This window comes from Heterocephalus glaber, unplaced genomic scaffold (assembly GCF_053883595.1).
Source record: "Heterocephalus glaber isolate CG9 unplaced genomic scaffold, H.glaber_assembly_v1.0 deba00001610, whole genome shotgun sequence".
Classification (NCBI taxonomy): Eukaryota; Metazoa; Chordata; class Mammalia; order Rodentia; family Bathyergidae; genus Heterocephalus; species Heterocephalus glaber.
In genome coordinates this window covers 14,656,009-14,673,330 of record NW_028258381.1, presented here as the reverse complement: position 1 = coordinate 14,673,330, position 17,322 = coordinate 14,656,009, and the positions used below count along the sequence as shown (strand labels likewise).

The 17,322-nt window shown below is 40.9% G+C and overlaps 1 long non-coding RNA gene across 1 annotated transcript in view; it reads left to right on the top strand.

The window, feature by feature from the left end:
* LOC147822609 (uncharacterized) overlaps nt 1–17,322 on the top strand; it is a 27,965-nt gene extending 10,643 nt beyond the window's left edge. The window contains exons 3-4 of the long non-coding RNA XR_015445431.1: nt 10,488–10,536; nt 16,078–17,322. This is a non-coding gene — a long non-coding RNA (uncharacterized LOC147822609). The remainder of the gene's footprint in view (nt 1–10,487; nt 10,537–16,077) is intronic.

Here is a 17,322-nt window from a genome sequence, read left to right as displayed (position 1 = left end):
CTGGCTCTTTTTACCCGCAGACCCTGTAATGGCTCCCAAATGAAGAGCCCAAGAACCTCTGGCCTGGGCCCTTCCTGCTCATCTTTCCGGAGTCCAGGGCCTGGGTCTCCTCTGCACCTCCCTCTGTCAGCTCCTTTCTCGGAATGCAGGCTTCATGTGGGGCCTCTTCATGCCTGGCGGCTTTGGCTTCACCTAACTGGAGATTCATCCATGCCTTGCAGGTGCTGGTAGCTTAATCTCATTTTTAAAGCCCTGTGGTGCTGCCTTTTAAAAAATGCTTTTTCTTTGAAGTCATGTGGATGGAAAGGGAGTGGTAGAAATAGTGCAGAGAGGTCTTTCCTGCTGGTTTCCCTGGTTGGGAGATGGGCCCTGTGTGGTCAGTTTGTGTACAGTTCTGTGTCATATTAGAACCTGTGTGTGCTCTTGTAAACATCACTACCATCAAATTGTCCAAATATTCCATCATCACAGCCGTCCCTGTGTACGCCTTTCTATCCACACCTACTCTGCTCCTGACTGCTCTCCCTAAGGCTTGGTGACCACTGATTGGTTCTCATTTCTATAGCTTTTTCCTTTCAAAATTATATATATGTGATATATATTACTATAATTACATATTATACAAATGTTATAATGCAGAAAATGATCTTTGGAGTTGCCTGTTTTTCATTCTGGACAGTGCCCCAGAGATCTTGGCAAGCTGTCTTATTCCATTTGTTTTCACTTCTGAGTAATATTTCACAGCATGGATGAACCAGAGTTTGTGTCCCAGTTCCCCTAATAAAGAATAGTTTGGTTCTTTCCGGTTTTGGGATCTTACAAATAAAGGTGATATTCAAATATAAATTTTTGTGTAGATTTAAGTTTTTATTTCTCTGAGATAAATGTCTTGGAGTGGAGTTGTCACATTGTATCAAGTTCATGTTTCATTTTCAAATGAAGTACCAAAGTATTTTTCAGATTAGTTCTACCATTTTTATTCCCAGAAGCAACATGAGCAATCCTGTTTGCATCCTTGACATTTGGTATCATCACTTTTTTATTTTATCCTACTTTGCATTTCTAGTAGTGGCTAAAGATATTAAAAATTTTTAATGTACTTATTTACCCTTTGGATATCCTTTTTCATGATTTCATAGCTCATCACTTCTTTGTCCATTTTTTGAGAGTTCTTTATGTAGTCTAGATGGTACCGATAGCCTTTATCAGAATAGTCTTTTCATCCATTTGACAGTCTTTTGGAGAGCTAAGATTTTAAATTTTTCATGAAGTTCAATTTATTACTTTCTTCTGTTATGAATTGTGCCTTAGCTGTCATCTAAGACTCTGAAAGAAACCTTAGTTCCTGAAGAACATATATAGATATATATTTTCTATATATGTGAATGATGTATGCATGCTGGGCAGGCATTCTATCACTGAGCTCAATATAGTTTTATATTTTAATTCTGTAATCTATATTGAGTTAACTATAGGGTATAGGATGTGAAACTTTGGTCGAGGCTTGTTTGCCTGCCTGTGGGCGTGCAATTACTCCTGCAGCATTTGTTGAAAGTACTGTCCTTACTCCATCGAACTGCTCTGAGGTCTTTCTCAAATGCTAGTCAGCTGCACTTGAGTGGGTTCTCTTTCCTGTTCATTGATCCGTGTGTCTACCTTTTAGCCAATGCCACACCATCTTCATTTCTGTAGCTTTGAAAGTCTTGATCATTCAGGAAGACTGGCGCCTCACACTTTGTTCTTATAAAAATTGTTTTACCTATTCTGCTTCATCAGTCTTTCTATGCAAATTTTAGAGTGCTTTTAAATCTCAGTCTCCCTGAGATTTTAATAAAATTATATTAACATCATTCCCAGTAGAAGAGGAGTAATATCTTTATTATATTGACTTTTCCAGTATAAAACACTGTCTCTATTCATTTAGGTATTTTGTTTCTTTCATCAGAATTTTGTAGTTTTTAACACACAAGTTCTGCACATATTTTGTTACATTTATACAAAATTATTAGTAATTATAAATGACATTGTATTTTCAATTTCTGTTTTGATGAGTTCATTGTTAGGATAGACAAACATATTGATTTTGCCTGCTGATGTTGGGTCTTATCATACTGAAATCATTTAATTTGTATTTTTTTGTTCCTGTTTTTGGTACACTGAGGGTTGAACCCAGGACCTCGGCACTGGGCTACACTCCTAGTTTTTCTTTAATTTTTTATTTTGAGACTGGGTCTTGCTAAATCAATAAGTTGTCCAACCTGGGGTCAAACTTGTGATTGTCCTGTCTTAGCCTCAGAGTGCTGGGATTACAGGTGTGTGTGACCATGCTCAACTAGTTTTCTATCCTTAATTTGTAGATTCTTTGACCTTTTCTATGTAGACAGTCGTCATGTGCACCTTGGTTCAGTTTTATTTCTTCCTTTCCAATTTCCATACTTTTAATTTCCTTTTCTTTTTTTTTCCCCTTAAATTCTTTTATTTGTACATTTTAGGTATACAACACATTTACATTTCTCATTGGGAACTTGTACCTTTACATGATGCATCTTGGTTCTTATTTTTTCCCCATTCCTAGCCCTCCCTTCACCCCCTCCACCCTTCCCTATTTACAAAGACTTTATTTCCATTTTTTCCATTTCTCATCATTTTTCCTTTTCCTTCTTTCCTTTCCCCTGCCCCTCCCACTACCCTTACCCCTTTGGACCTTTTCTTCCTATTTTGCATCAAGGTTTATTCATTCTAATCATTGGTACATTTTAGGTATACAATGTAATGACATTCATCATTGGAAATTTGCACCTTTACATAATCTCCCTTGGTTCTTATTTCTCACCCTTGCCCAGCCCTCCCTTCAACCCCTACATTCCTCCCTATTTACAAAGATTTTGTTCCGATTTTTTCATTTTCTCATATTAATTCCATTCCCTTCTTTCCTTTCCCCTACCCCTCCCACTTCCTTCCCCTTTGCCCCTTTTCTTCCTATTTCACGTTACCTATTATATGTTTTAGTCCTTATTTACACTTTCAGTTTCTCACACCAGAGAAACTATTTGGTATTTATACATGTGTGTCCTATTTATTTCACTTAAGAGTATCCCCTCAATGTGCATCCATTGAGGTATAAATGTCTCTAATTTCTCATTTTTTATGGCTGAGTAGTACTCCATTTTATAAAAAAAACCACATTTTCTTTATCCAGTCTCCAGTTGATGGGCATTTGGGCTGTTTCCAAGTTTTAGCTATTACAAATTGTGCTGCTGTGAACATGGGTGCACATATATCACTGTGGTATGATTCTTTTAATTCTTTGGGGAAGATCCCCAGCAGTGGAATAGCAGGGTCAAATGGGACTTCCGGTCCTAGTTCTTTGAGGTATCTCCATACTGATTTCCACAGTGGTTGCACCAGTCTACACTCCCAGCAGCAGTGGAGCAGGGTTCCTCTTTCCCCACAGCCCCGCCAGCATTTGTTATTGGTTGATTTCATGATAGCAGCCATTCTTTCTGGAGTGAAGTAGAATCTCAGTGTTGTTTTCATTTGCATCTCTTGAAAGACCAGTAATGTTGAACATTTTTTCATGTATTTATTTGCTGTTTCTACTTCTGTGAGAAATGTCTCTTCATTTCAGATGCCCATTTTTGGACTGGGTCTTTAAATTTGAGAGGTCTGATCTTTTTAAGTTCTTTATAGATTCTAGATAGTAGACCTTTGTCTGAGGAAAAGCAGGTGAAGATTTTTTCCCACATTGTGGGTTGTCTCTTCACACTGCTGGTGGTTTCTCTTGTTGTGTAATTTCCTTTTCTTATCTTGTTGCTCTGGGTAGAAATTTCAGCACTTTGTTGACTATAAGTGATAGAAGCAGACATAGCCTTTCTTGGTCTTTACCTAAGGGAAAACATGAGTTATGTCACCAGAAATTACACTGTTGGCTTTTTGTAAATGCTTCTTATCAAATTGAGGCTCTCTCATTCTCTCTTTCCATCTACACACACACACACACACACACACACGCACGCACTTGAGTTTTATCAGGAATAGGTATTGAATTTTGTCAAATGCTTTTTTTCTGCGTTACTTGGTATGATCTTGGATTTTTCTTCTTTAGCCTATTAGTATGATGGTTCCCTCCATTGTCTTTTAAATCTTGAAAGACTTCTGATTCTTATTGCATTAAATCCTGGTTGGCCTTGGTGTGTACATTTGTTCATGTATTGATGAGTTCTATTTGACAGCATTTTGTTATGGACTTTTGTAACTCTATGAAAGGGGGATATTGGGTTTTGTTTTAGTTTTTGTTTGTTTTGGGAGGCAGATGCTAACATTGTCTGGCCCCATAAAGTCAATCTAGAAGAGTTCACTCCTCTTTGATTTTTCTGGAAGAGATGGTGTAAAATTGTTGTTAATTCTTCAGATATTTGGAAGAATTCTCTAATAAAACCATCAGGGCCTGAAAATGTCCTTTTTGTGGAGTTTCTAGTTACAATTTTTGCCACACGGTTATCCACGAGATTCATTTCACACTGGGTGAATTGTCATAGTTTGCGTTATTTGAAGAACAGATCCACTTTCTCTTTGTTTGTGTTTGTGTAGAATGTTTTGTCATATGTACTTATTTTCCCATTGAGGTCTGCAGAACCGGTGGCAACTCTGTTTAATTTTTGATTTTGGCAGTTTTTGTCTTCCTTTTCTCATTAGTCTAATTAGAGATTCATCAGTTTTGCTGATTGTTTTGGCCTGTGTCTAGATGTCCCCTCAAAGCCTCATGCAGTCCTAGGTGGGGTGTTGGGACATAGCTGGATCTAGAGTCTATGATGCTGCATTCAAGAATGTGATTGCTGGGGTTAATGGTGCTAGGATTTAGGGTGCTCCACCCTGGGTGTGAGTACCTTAGGGCAGGTATCCTTGATAAAATATAAGGGACAGAAAGAGAGCTGCTGTATTGCTTGTGGCTGCTGCCTTTGCTTGTCATTTGCTGCCTTCTGCCTGCCCTGCTCTGTCATGGACTATTTCTCCTCTGCAATGCCCCTCTGCCATGTCGTCCTACCTTGGAGCCAGACAATTATGGACTGAAACCTCTACAAACTGTGAGCCAAATAAATCCTTCCTCCTTTAACTTTGGGTGTCCAGTATTTAGTATCAGCAACAAGAAAAGTAACTGATAACACTGATCAAAGAATCAGTTTTTTGATTTGTTGATTTTTCTATCTGCCTCTTCTTTTTAATTTCATTGTTTTCTCCTGTTTCCTTTCCTACTTCCTTTGGGTTTACTTATTCTTCTTTTCTGAGGTGAGCACTTGGCTTATGAATGGCTTATTAATGAAGCCTCCACTTTATTAATGTGAGCATTTAGCAGCCACTTCCCCTGGTCCCATGGGTTTGGGGATGCTGCTTTTCATTTTCATTCTGTCCCATGTATATTGTTATTGCCTTGGAGATTTTTTTCCTTGACTCATGGTTATTTTATTTATTTATTTAGGAGTACTGAGAATTGAATTCAGGGCCTTTGCATTGAGCCACATCTCCAGCCACCCCCCCCATCCCTTTTTATTTTGAGACAAGGTCTTGCTAAGTCACGAAGTTGCCCAGCCTGAGGTCCAACTTGGGATCCTCCTGCTTCAGCCTTGCAGAGTGTTGGGACTACAGGTGTAGTTATTAGAAGTGTGCTGTTTAGATTTCCTGCACTGGGAATAAAGCCCATCATCTTTGAGTTGCTGATTTCCAGTTTGATTCCAGTGTGGTCTGAAAACAGAGCTCCATCTTATTGATGGAGGGGTGGAGACCCACTGAGGTCAACCACTTGTTCAGGGCATTGGCTTCAAGGGCTGAGGGCGCCCTGTACTTTCAGGGGCAGCTTCGTGGCCCACACTCCTGACTTCTGAACTCTGCTACCCGGGAGCAGGTGTCCCTGAGCCCAGGGAGGGGTTGCCAGGTGGGACTCCTGAAGGTGGGAGGGGAGAGCTGAGGCTTTCTCAGGAGGAGGACGAGGCGGGAAAGGTCTGGAAAGGCTGGCAAAACTCACAGCTGAGTCACCTTTGCACCCAGAGGTTATGAGGTGTCCTGGACAGGGGTGAGCCTGGAGCTGCACATCCATGATTCACTTTAGGAAACTCACTGGACTCAGTGGAGAGGGAACAGGCTGCAAGTCAGAGCCCTCTAGAAGAGAGCTGAGAGTGGCCTGGGCAGCAGGGATGGGGGCCAAGGAGGCTCGGGATGGGGTGTTTATTTCGTTAGGCTTCTGATTGGGTTTAGGAGAAGCAAAGCAGTTAGCTAAGTCCCAGAATATTTTCCTGGGTGCCTGTAGATGGAGGAGAAATTTACTAAACTTAGACCAAAGCAATGTGATTTTAAGGAGAAACAGGGCAATTTCAATACTGCACAGGCGAGCACAAGGTGCTTTTGGGACACTCAGATGACAGCAGCTGTTAGACGTGTTGGTGGGCGCAGAGCGCAGTGAGTGGTCACCAGACCTGCTGGATCTTTTTCTTTTCTGCAGCACTTGTGGTACTGGGGATCAAACCCAGGGGCAGTCTACTCCCCTAGCCCTTTTTATTTTGCTAAGTCGCTAAGTGGCGCAAGGTGGGCTTGATCTTGCCATCTTCCTGCCTTGGCCTCCCAGAGTGCTGGTATCATAGGCATGTGCCATGTCCCGCTTAGCTGCTGGATTCTATGCTACATTTCTGCCAATCCAGCCACCAAGCTCTCTAAAGCAATCATGAGAATGAGCAGACTGGAAACAGCACTAGAAGCCACGAAGATGTGGTGCATACCCAGTGTGCAAGCTCTACAGGACCAGCGGGACCCTGCTCTTGTCTTCCTGAAGCAGCCACCTTATCTGGGCCCTGGAAGCATCCTGCGAGGGGGCCTGGCTGGTGAGGGCCACAGGGCTGCAGTGTGGGGCGGGGACCAGGAGGAGAAGGGGCTGTCATAGGGAGCGTTTACCCTGGGGACCCTTGGAAGTCAACTTGGGTTTTCTATTCACCCAGACAGGCACTGCATGGAGCCTGGTCCTTGAACACACCTCACTGTGGGCAACTCGAGGGATGGCCTCTGATCCACGTGGAGCAGTCAGCGCATGTCCATCCCCTCCCCTGCCAACCACAGGACAGGCAGACCCGGAGCGCATCTTGTGCTGAGGAGAGACCAGAGTGTGGGGACAGCAGTCCCCGCTGAGGCAGGCAGATTCAAACTGATATCGGGAGATAAAAATAGATCTTTGGTTTTCAAATAAAGTCTCTCTAAAATAGCATTTACTTTGGGGGAAAGAATCAGCTCGAGGGGTGTGAGGGAACCAGCTGGGAGCTGGGAATGTTTACTGGCTTGATTTGGGTGGTGGCTTTGTGGGTTTATAGAGAAGTAAAAATCGATCCATGTTCTTAAGATCTGTACGTTTTACTAATTTAAGCTGTTAGAGTCTGAACATTTTCCTCCTCACATTTGCACATTGGAGTTCTAATTCCCAAGACCTCATAACATGACCTTGTTTGGAAGAAGGGCTATTGCAGATAAAATTTGTCCCATTGTAGTAACTGGCTATGCTTAATTAGGATGAGCCACAAATCCTGTGCAATGGGGTTCATGTTAAGACAGGAAATTCGGGCACAGGCACCCGCAGTGAGGGCATCATGTGAAGGTTGGGGTGACTCTGGCACCAGGAGCTAGAGAGAGAGGGAACAGATGCCCTCCAGGACTCAGAAGTAACACCTTGACCTTGGACTTCCAGCACCCAGGACTGTAGGGGGATACGTGTCTGCCCTTTGAACCACCCGGAGTGTAGTACCTGCTTTGGGCAGCCCTAGCAAACTGATGCATATGTGATACCCCATCTTCTGGGACAGCCCCCCATCCACTGCTATAAAGGTGCAGTAAGGGGGAGGAGCAAATAATCCACCCAGAGGCCTCTCTGAGCACGGGGCAGGTACTACCTTGACTCTCCCTTCTCAGGCCGTGAGGGTGTTTGTGGATGCTCAGAGTGGATTCTTTGCTTAGGAGGCATTTATGGGCTCTTTGAGGAAAGATACCTGCATTTCCATCAGTCTTGTTAAAACCTGCAATAGATAGAGGTAAATATTTAAATGATTTTCTCATGGACAATGATTTACAATTACAAAAAAGAATGAAAACAACCAGGAAGGAAGGTGCATATTTGGTTACTTAAAAAGTAATGACAAACACTTTGCCCTCAAAACAGAAAAATGCATGCTCTTCTCAAATACATAGGAAACTTTCTCTAGGATGGGTTGTATATCAGTCTATAGAACAATACTGAAGAAATGTTATAAGATCCACATCAAATTATATTCTCTGATCACAGTGGAATGAAATTAGAAATCACTTGGAGGAATTTGGGGAATTCACAAATGTGTATAAATTAAAAAACAATTCCTCACTTAACAACGGGTGAAAAGAAAAAAATCACAAGAACAATTAGAAAATACATGGAGACAAAGAGAAATAAAAACCCAAGCTATGGAATGGGAAAAAAAACTTATGGGATGTAGTGAAAACAGTGCCCAGAGGGAAATTTAAACATATAAATGCTTACATTAAAATGAAGAAGGAGAATTTCAAATAAATGGTCTAACTGTATTAGTTAGGGTTCTCCAGAGAAAGAACCAATAGCTTGTACATGTGTGCCCATACATGCACACATGTGCCCACAAAGAGGGAGGCTGGGCAGGGAAGGAAATAGAGACTCATTTTAAAGAATTGTTCATGTAATTGTGTGTGGGTGGGGGGGAGGGGTCGAGTTCAGAATCTTAGGGTAGACCAGCAGTCTGGAGACCCAGGGATGGGCTGATATTGAAGGTGGCCTGGAGACAAAATTCTTCCTTCTTGGCCAGCTTTTTCCTTCTTCTTTCTCTCAAGGCCTTCAATTGATTGGATGAAGCCCACTTTATTGCTTAAATCTGTATGTCATCCCAAAGTCTCATGCTCTCATAGGTGGGGCTTTTCAGAGGTAGCTGGATCATGGGTATGTGATGCTGGATTAATTCATTAATTGGCTTAGCATAGTTGAGTATGGATGATGGACAGGAAGACTTACCCTGGAGGTGGGTGACACCAACCAATAAGCTTATAGCCTGGATGGAATAAAAAGGCCATTAACATTGATGGTTATAATTGATAGATATTGACTCATCCTTGTCATGATGTTTTACTGTTGTTGGCTGTTTTATTTTTTATTTTTCCCCCTTTCCCTTTAGTTTCTTGCCTTGCCTGGTGGCTTCCCTCTTTTGGGCCTCATGGAGTTGTGACCTTCATTGTCTTTTTCTAGGATATTGTTTAGAATTGTTTGGAGTGCTGGTTTGGTGTTCATGAAATTTCTCAGGTGTTCTTTGTCGTGGAAGTATCTGATTTCCCCATTGATTTTGAAAGATAATTTTGCAGGATACAACAGTCTAGGTTGGAAGTTACTTTCTTTTTTTTTTTAAAGGAGCACTTGGGACCATTTAATTAATTAATTAATTAATTAATTAATTAATGTATTTGGTATCGGGGATCAAATTCAGGACATTGCGCTTGAGAGGCAGGTGTGGTGCCATTGAGCCAAATCCCTGGCCCTGGAAGTTATTTTCTTTTAGGGCTTGAAATACTTCACTCCAGGCTCTCCTTGACTTGAGGGTTTGTGTTGAAAAGTCTGCTGTGATTCTGATGGGCTTTCCTTTGTAGATGATTTGTTTCTTTTCTCTAGCTACTTGTCGGATTTTGTTCTTCTGTTGGGTTTCTGGAATCTTGACTATTATGTGTCTAGGTGTAGATTTTTGTTGATCATGGCTAGTTGGAGTTCTATATGCCTCACTTATCTGTATGTCCAATTCTCTACCTCCGTCTGGGAAGTTTTCTACTATTACTTCTGTGAAGAGTTTTTTTATGTCAATTGTACTTTCTTCTGTTTTTTCATGGACTCTTATCAGTCTTATGTTATTCTTCTTTGCAACATCTAGCAGCTGCTGGATTGATTTTTTGTGGTCCCTTACTATTTTGAAGAAATCTCTGTTTTCATGGTCATTAACCGCAATCCTGTCTTCTATATCTGATATTCTATCTTCACATTCCCTTAATCTGCTGTGAATACTTTCAATGGAGTTGTTAATCTCCTGGATATCTGTTTGAATCTGTTTCATGGATTCCATTTCTTTCTTATGTTGGGCGATCATGGTTTCCATTTCTTTCTTATGCTGGGTATTCATGGCTTCCAGCATGGTTCTGAGCTCATCTATTTTTTTTTTCATCTGTTTCTGTTCTAGAGCCTTTAATCATGTATTTCACTCTGCTCACCACCTCTGTAGTTATCTGGGAAATTATTTCTGTTTTGAATTTTTCTAGAGCCTCATGCATCTGTTTTGTTACTTCCTCTGCTATCAGTTCAGGGTGCCCAGGTGGTTGATTATCAGACTTTTCCACCTCATTTCTCTCAGAATTTGCCTTTTGTGGGGTGGAAATCTGAGTTTGTGCCTTGCTTAAATGTCTTCTCATTTTTGTTTTAGGTACTGTCCTTGGTTTAATTCCTGGGTTGATACTTCAAAATTGCTCATTGTAAGTATCTTTGTTGCTTGTATTTAAAACCCTTATGGAATGATTGCTTCTCAGAGGTGTCTTTCAGATATAGCTGGTGTTTAGGTTTTGAGTCTCTAATGACTCTGAGGCTATCTCATTTTCATTACACCAGGAAGGACAACTAATTAGATCAATCACAACACCTTACCCCAAGTGATACAATTAGCAACACCATAGCATCAAGCACAGTTTAGAAAATGACAACTTGTGGTAGTTATTAATCTATCACCTTTAACTGTGTGAATTAAATAAAAATCGAGGACCAACCCAACATACATTTATAGTGAATAAACTCTTCAATATAGCAACTTTACCCTTCAGAATTGGGAGTTAGAAGGAGTTGGGGAGGGAGGGATACATAGGTAGAAGGATAGGGGAAGGTTAACAGTGAGGCCAGAGGACACAGGAAGATCACAAAAACTCTAAGAAACTGCTGAAGACAAGAGGAAAGACAGAATGAAAGAACAAAGACAAGAACAGAACAACCTAACAGCAATAGGGAAGTTAGAAACTGTATTTACTTTCCTATAAAACTAATGACAATTGAGAGAAGGAAAAAGAGAAGAAAAGAAAAATAAAGAAGAAATCTGAATTAGGGCCAGAACAGGAACAAAAAGGGAGATGAAGAACAATGTGGGACAGTGAGAGAGCGAGAGTGAGAGCGAGAGCGAGAGAGAGAGAGAGAGAGAGAGAGAAGAGAAAAGAAAGAAAAAAAGAAGAGAAAAGTTAAAATTTGAAAAGAGTAGAAAAAGAAAAAAATAAAAATTAAAAATTAAAAATAAGAGCAAAAAATTTTTTTTTTGAAAATAATAAAAAATAGCAGAACTGTGAGATTCAGGAAAATTTCTGGCTGCAAGTCCCAAGTTGAGCTCCCTGTCCTCCTGCAGGGTTGAACTCTGCAAGGTTCTATTGCAGGTTTCAGCTGCCTTTCCCCTGAAGAGAGTCCAGGTTCCGATGGGAGCTGATGATACCTCCAACTTATCAAGTGCGGTGGTCTGGTGTGTCTTTATTGCAGAGATTCTCTTCACTTTTCCAGTGGGCTTCAGTTTTCATCAAGGAGCCTGAGAGAGGCCCTCTTTCTGTTGCTTACTTCTGCTCTATCTTCTGGAGCTCAGGACAAGGCCTTTATGATCCCCTGTGCCTCTGTAGTGTGGAACCAGGTAGTGGCACAGGCAGGAGGCCAGAGGTGGCGGGGGGGCTGCAGTGTGGCTAAGCTGGTGGCTGGGGGGCAGGGCACAGGTTGGATGGAGCCAGGCTCCACGCGGCCAAGGTCCTCTCCACTCTCCTAGCTAAGCTGGTGGTTCTGATGGAATAAAAAGGAGGAAGTCTCCTTGCTTCCTGCTTGTCATGCCATGAGCTATTTATTCTTTGCTGTGCTCCTCTGCCATGCTGCCCTGCCTTGGATCCAGCCAACTACAGATTGAAACCTCTACAAACTGTGAGCTGAAATAAATTTTTCCTCTTTTAACTTTGGGTGTTGGGTATTTTGTCCTAGCAATGAGAAAGTAACTAAGACATCCACCTACATGATGCTTTATTCAAAATCTAAGCATTTAAATGTTAATTTCATCTAAAATATCTTCACAAAATAATATATAGAAAAATGTTTGACATCTGGGTACTGTGGCTTTATCATGTTGACACAAAAAATTAATCATCTCTCAGAAAAAGTGGGTAGATTCCTAGATACAGATTGTCTTAGTTACTTTTCTCATTGCTGAGACAAAATACCTGACACTCAAAGTTAAGGAAGGAAAGGTTTTTTGTAGCTCACAGTTTGGAGAGGTTTCAGTCCATAATAGGCTGGCATGGCAGAGGGTCATTACAGAGGAGAAACAGTTCATGGCAGGCAGAAGGCAACAAAAGCAGGGAAGTAGCAAGCAACGACAGCAGCCTTCTTTCTGTCCCTTATAGTCTATCCAGGCTACATGCCCTTAGGGTGGGTAGTGCTCACACCCAGAGTGGGCCTTCTCATTATTCACACCCAGAACTATGCCAAACCAATCAGTGGACTAATTTAGTAATCACACACCCCCTTGATCCCAACATCAGTCTAGATCCAGCCACCTCTGAAAGGCTCCATTTTTGACTGCAGGAGGCTTTGGGGGGACATCTTGACACAAGCAATAGCACATATTATTGAGGACATTATTGAAGACCCATCCAGTGGGTCTTGATCTCCTGCAAGGCAATACAATGCAAGCTAACAAGAACAAAAGACAAGAGAAAACTTAGAGAGAAAGCTGGGTCTGGAGCCCATCTACACTGCTCTGTGCAACACAGACCAAAAGTGCCAGGACATCCATTGTTTCTTCATTACAAGCATGGGAGGAAGGGGAGCAGGGTGTGCTTTAGGACACCTGGTGACAGCAGGTATCACAGGCAGGGCTATAAAAGGGAGGCACTTGCATATCTTGCTGAAGAGAACAAACAGGTAATTCAGAGGAAAAGAATTTAATTGGGGTCAAGCTGACCTGGAAATTAATTCAGCAGGGCCCTGCCACTTCATAGACCAGGACTTTGGTCTTGGTGGCCATCATTAGTGGAGGAGCTCTACTCACCCAGCTCTGCTACCTCACATGCCCATTTGAGTCACATAAGGCTTCGGTTGGACTCCTAATGTAATGCAGCAAAATTATGGAGGAGCAAGAAGCTTGTACCACTTATAGCCTGCTAATACTGGGCAGGGATGTCTGCTACAACATATGAATTACCAAAACTGGGCCAGAAGATTAAAAACCCTGAATAATCCAATAACAGGCAATAAAAGTGAAGCAGCAATAAAAAACCTACTGACTAAGGAAAGCCCAGGTCCTGATGGATTCTCCACCAAATTCTATAAGAACTTCAGGGAAGATATAACACCAAATACTCCTCAAACTCTTTAATGAAATTGAAAAGGAAACAATACTCCCAAAGTCATATCTGGACTCTAGCATTACCCTGATTCTCAAACCAGAGAAGGATCCAACCAAAAAAGAACTACAGACCAATCTCTTTAAGGAATATAGATGCAAAATTCCTCAACAAGATATTGAAAAACAGAAAGCAACAAGTCATCAAAAAGATCATACATCATGACCAAGTAAGTTTCCTCCCAGGGATGCAAGGATAGTTCAACATTTGCAAACCAATAATTTAATACATCACGTAAACAGAAGCAAGGACAAAAATCACACTATCATCTCAACAGGTGCAGAAAAAGCCTTTGATAAACATCCAACATCCACTTACGATAAAAACTCTGAATAAAATATGTGTAGAAGGACTTTATTTCAATCTGATAAAAGCTATTTATGACAAACCAACTGCCAACATTGTATTAAATGGGGGAAAACTGAAAACTTTCCTTCTAAAGTCAGGAACAAAAGAAGGCTGTCCACTATCACCACTGCTGTTAAACATAGTACTCAAAATATTAGGCAGAGAAATCAGGGAAGAAAAAGAAATAAAAGGGATACATAAGGAGAAGAAAAAGTTAAATTATCATTATTTGCAGATGGCATGATCCTCTACATAGAAGATCCAAAAAATTCCATCAAAAGAGTCTTAGAATGAATGACCAAATTTGGTAATGTGGCGGGTTGCAAAATCAACATGCAAAAATAATAGCATTCCTGTTCACCAATAATGAACTCATTGGGAAAGAAATGAGGAAAAATATACCATTGACAATAGCACCAATACAAATTAAATACTTAGTAATTAACCTAAGAAACTAAGAGACCTCTGAAATGAAAACTACAGTACCCTGAAAAAGAAAATGAAAGAGAATATCAGAAAATGGAAAGACATCCCCTGTTTCTAGATAGGCAGAATAGGAGTCAAAATGCCCATACTTTCCAAATTGATACACAGATTTAATGCAATCCCAATCAAAATACTAACAGCATTCTTCACAGACCTGGAGAAAACAATCCTAAAATTCATTTGGAACCAAAGAGACCCAGAATAACAAAAGCAATCCTGGGTAACAATAGCAAAGCAGGAGGCATAATAATCCCAGATTTTCAGTTAAATTGCAAAGCAACTGAAATAAAAACAGCATACTACTGGCATAAAAACAGACATGTAGACGAATAGCACAGAATAGAGGAAGCAGAAACAACCCCAGGCAGACTCAGCTATTTTATCTCTGACAAAAGGGCCAAAACATACACTGGAGGAAGGATAGCCTCTTTAATAAATGGTGCTGGGAAAGCTGACTGTCCACATGCAGAAGAGTGCATCTATATCCATATCTCTCACCATGTAGTAAACTAAAATAAAAAATGCATCAAAGATCTATATGTTAAAAGAGAAACATTTGATCTGCTGGACGATAAAATAGGTAAAACTCTTGAAGACATAGGTATAGACAAGGACTTTCTGAACAGAACTCCAATGGCACACGAAATAGTACTAAGAATCAACAAATGGTATCATGCCAAATTAAAAACCTTCTGCACAACAAAGAAAACAACCAACCTAATGAAGAGATGATCTACAGAATGGAAAGAAAACCTTGCCGGCTATTCCTCTGACAGAGGACTAACATCTAGACTGTATAAAGAACTAAAAAAAATAGAGCCCTCAAAATAAAAGATCCAGTAAAAAAATGCGCAACCAAAATGAATAGACACTTCTCAGAAGAAGAAGTACAAATGGCCAATAAATATCTGGAAAAAATGTTAAACACTGCTGGCTGCTTAAGAAATGCAAATTAAAACAATATTGAAATTCCATCTTGCTCCAGGAAGAATGGTTATTATTGAGAAAGCAAATAATAACAGATGCTTGCGAGGTTGTAGGGAGAAAGGAACCCTTTTACATTGTGTGTGAGGATGTTAACTAATACAACCACTATGGAAATCAGTATGGAGGTTTCTCAATAAACTAAAACCAGGAATTTCATTTGGCCCAGCTATTCCCCTTCTAGGTATCTTCCCAAAAGAGTGAAAGACATCATATTACAGTGATACATGCATACTCATGTTTACAGTAGCACAATTTATAGCAGCTAAGTATTGTAAATGGTATATATGCCCATCAACAGATGGATGGATAAAGAAAATGTGGTATTTATATACAAAGGAGTACTAGTCTACCATAAAGAAGGATAATCTTGAGCAATTTGTGGGTAAATAGATGCACTTTGGGACCATAATATTAAGTGATATAAATCAGACACAGAAGCTTAAATATAATATGGTTTCTCTTATATGGCAAATCCAAAATATAAATAAAGAGCAAAATAAAAGATAGAGAATAGAAGTAAGGAAGGAGTCTAAGAGATGGGGGGAAGGGAGGGGGGTGAAAAAAGCATTGCAAAGAAATGGAAATAAGAGCCTTGGCAAGCGGGACAGAGAGGTGGAAGGAGTAGAGAGGGAGGGGAGAGGCAAGGAGCCAAAAGAGAATTAAGACATGTTGTGCACACATGCCAACTTCCCATGATGAGTGTAATCAGTATGTACTATTGCAAATATGTACTAATAAAAATAAAAATTTAAAAAGGTTAATCATTTCTGTACAATTCCACAGATAAAAAAAACCCCGAAAAACTGAACTCAAGACCAACACAGTGGAAGCGGAGCCTCCATGTGCTGGACTGGCCATGTGCTTGGATTCATGCCTTGCTCTGGACAACATGGACTTTTGCTTTCTCCTTGTGACATTAGTTCCTGAGACCCTCTCAGTGTCACTCCTGGTGTTCAGTCCTGACACAATGAAAGCTCCACGTTTTCATCGCAGGAAGTGTCTGAGCTAAACAGTGCAGGGGACCGCCCTCATTCCATTGCTTTTTAAAGTAAAACCCATTCATACCATCAACATGTTTCTGTAAAGCTAGATGAGTTTAGGGAAACAGCTTTCAAATCAGTTTTGTGCACAAATTCTGGATTCTCTCTGTGTTCTTGGCTGTGTGGATGGGATGGAATGGTAAAGCTTGAAGGAGGGTGACACATACCCCACTGGAAGGGGAATGGGAAGGAGTTATTTCTTCTGTAATTATGTAGTTTTAAAGAGAACAGATAATGTCCGTCAGGTAGAATTGCTAATTTCTAGGACTGTTTAGATAATAGAAGGTGCAAATTTTAACAACTTCAAAATATTTCCCAGCTTTTCACTCCATTTTAGTCCCTTGTCTTCTAAACAGAGTGAGAACATAGGTGAGACACAAGCTTTTTAGGCAGAAGAAAGTGTTTATGTGATGCCCTTCTTGGAAAAACCAGCAGGTATTCTTAAGGTGGGTACAGGGCCAGCAGTCACGGCACTTGGGACACTGTTGAAAGTGCACACCTGTGGTTCCACCTGGCTAAAACAGAAACTCTGGAGGTGCGGAGGATGGTGAGCCACACTGTGGAAAGTCCTTGTTATGAGTTATATCTAGGTGTCCCCCCAAAGTCTCATGTGCTCATAGGTGGGCCTTTGGGAGGTGGATGGATCATGGGTGTGTGATACTGGATTATAGGTGTGTAGTAACTGGATTCATCCACTGATTGGTTCAGCGTAGTTCTGAGTGTTGATGGCGGGATGCTCTGCTATGGGTGTGGGTGGCACGAATCAATAAGCTTGTAGCCGGCATGGGATAAGAGGGAAAGGAAGGCTGGCTGATGGCTGCTTTCTGCCTACCCTGCTATGGACTGTTTCTCCTCTGCAACACCCCTTTGCCGTCCACTCTGCCTTGGAGCCAGCTGTTGCTGTGGACTGAATCCTCTACAAACTGTGAGCTAAAATAAACCTCTCCTTCTTTATCTTGTGAGCTGAAATAAACTTTTCCTCCTTTAA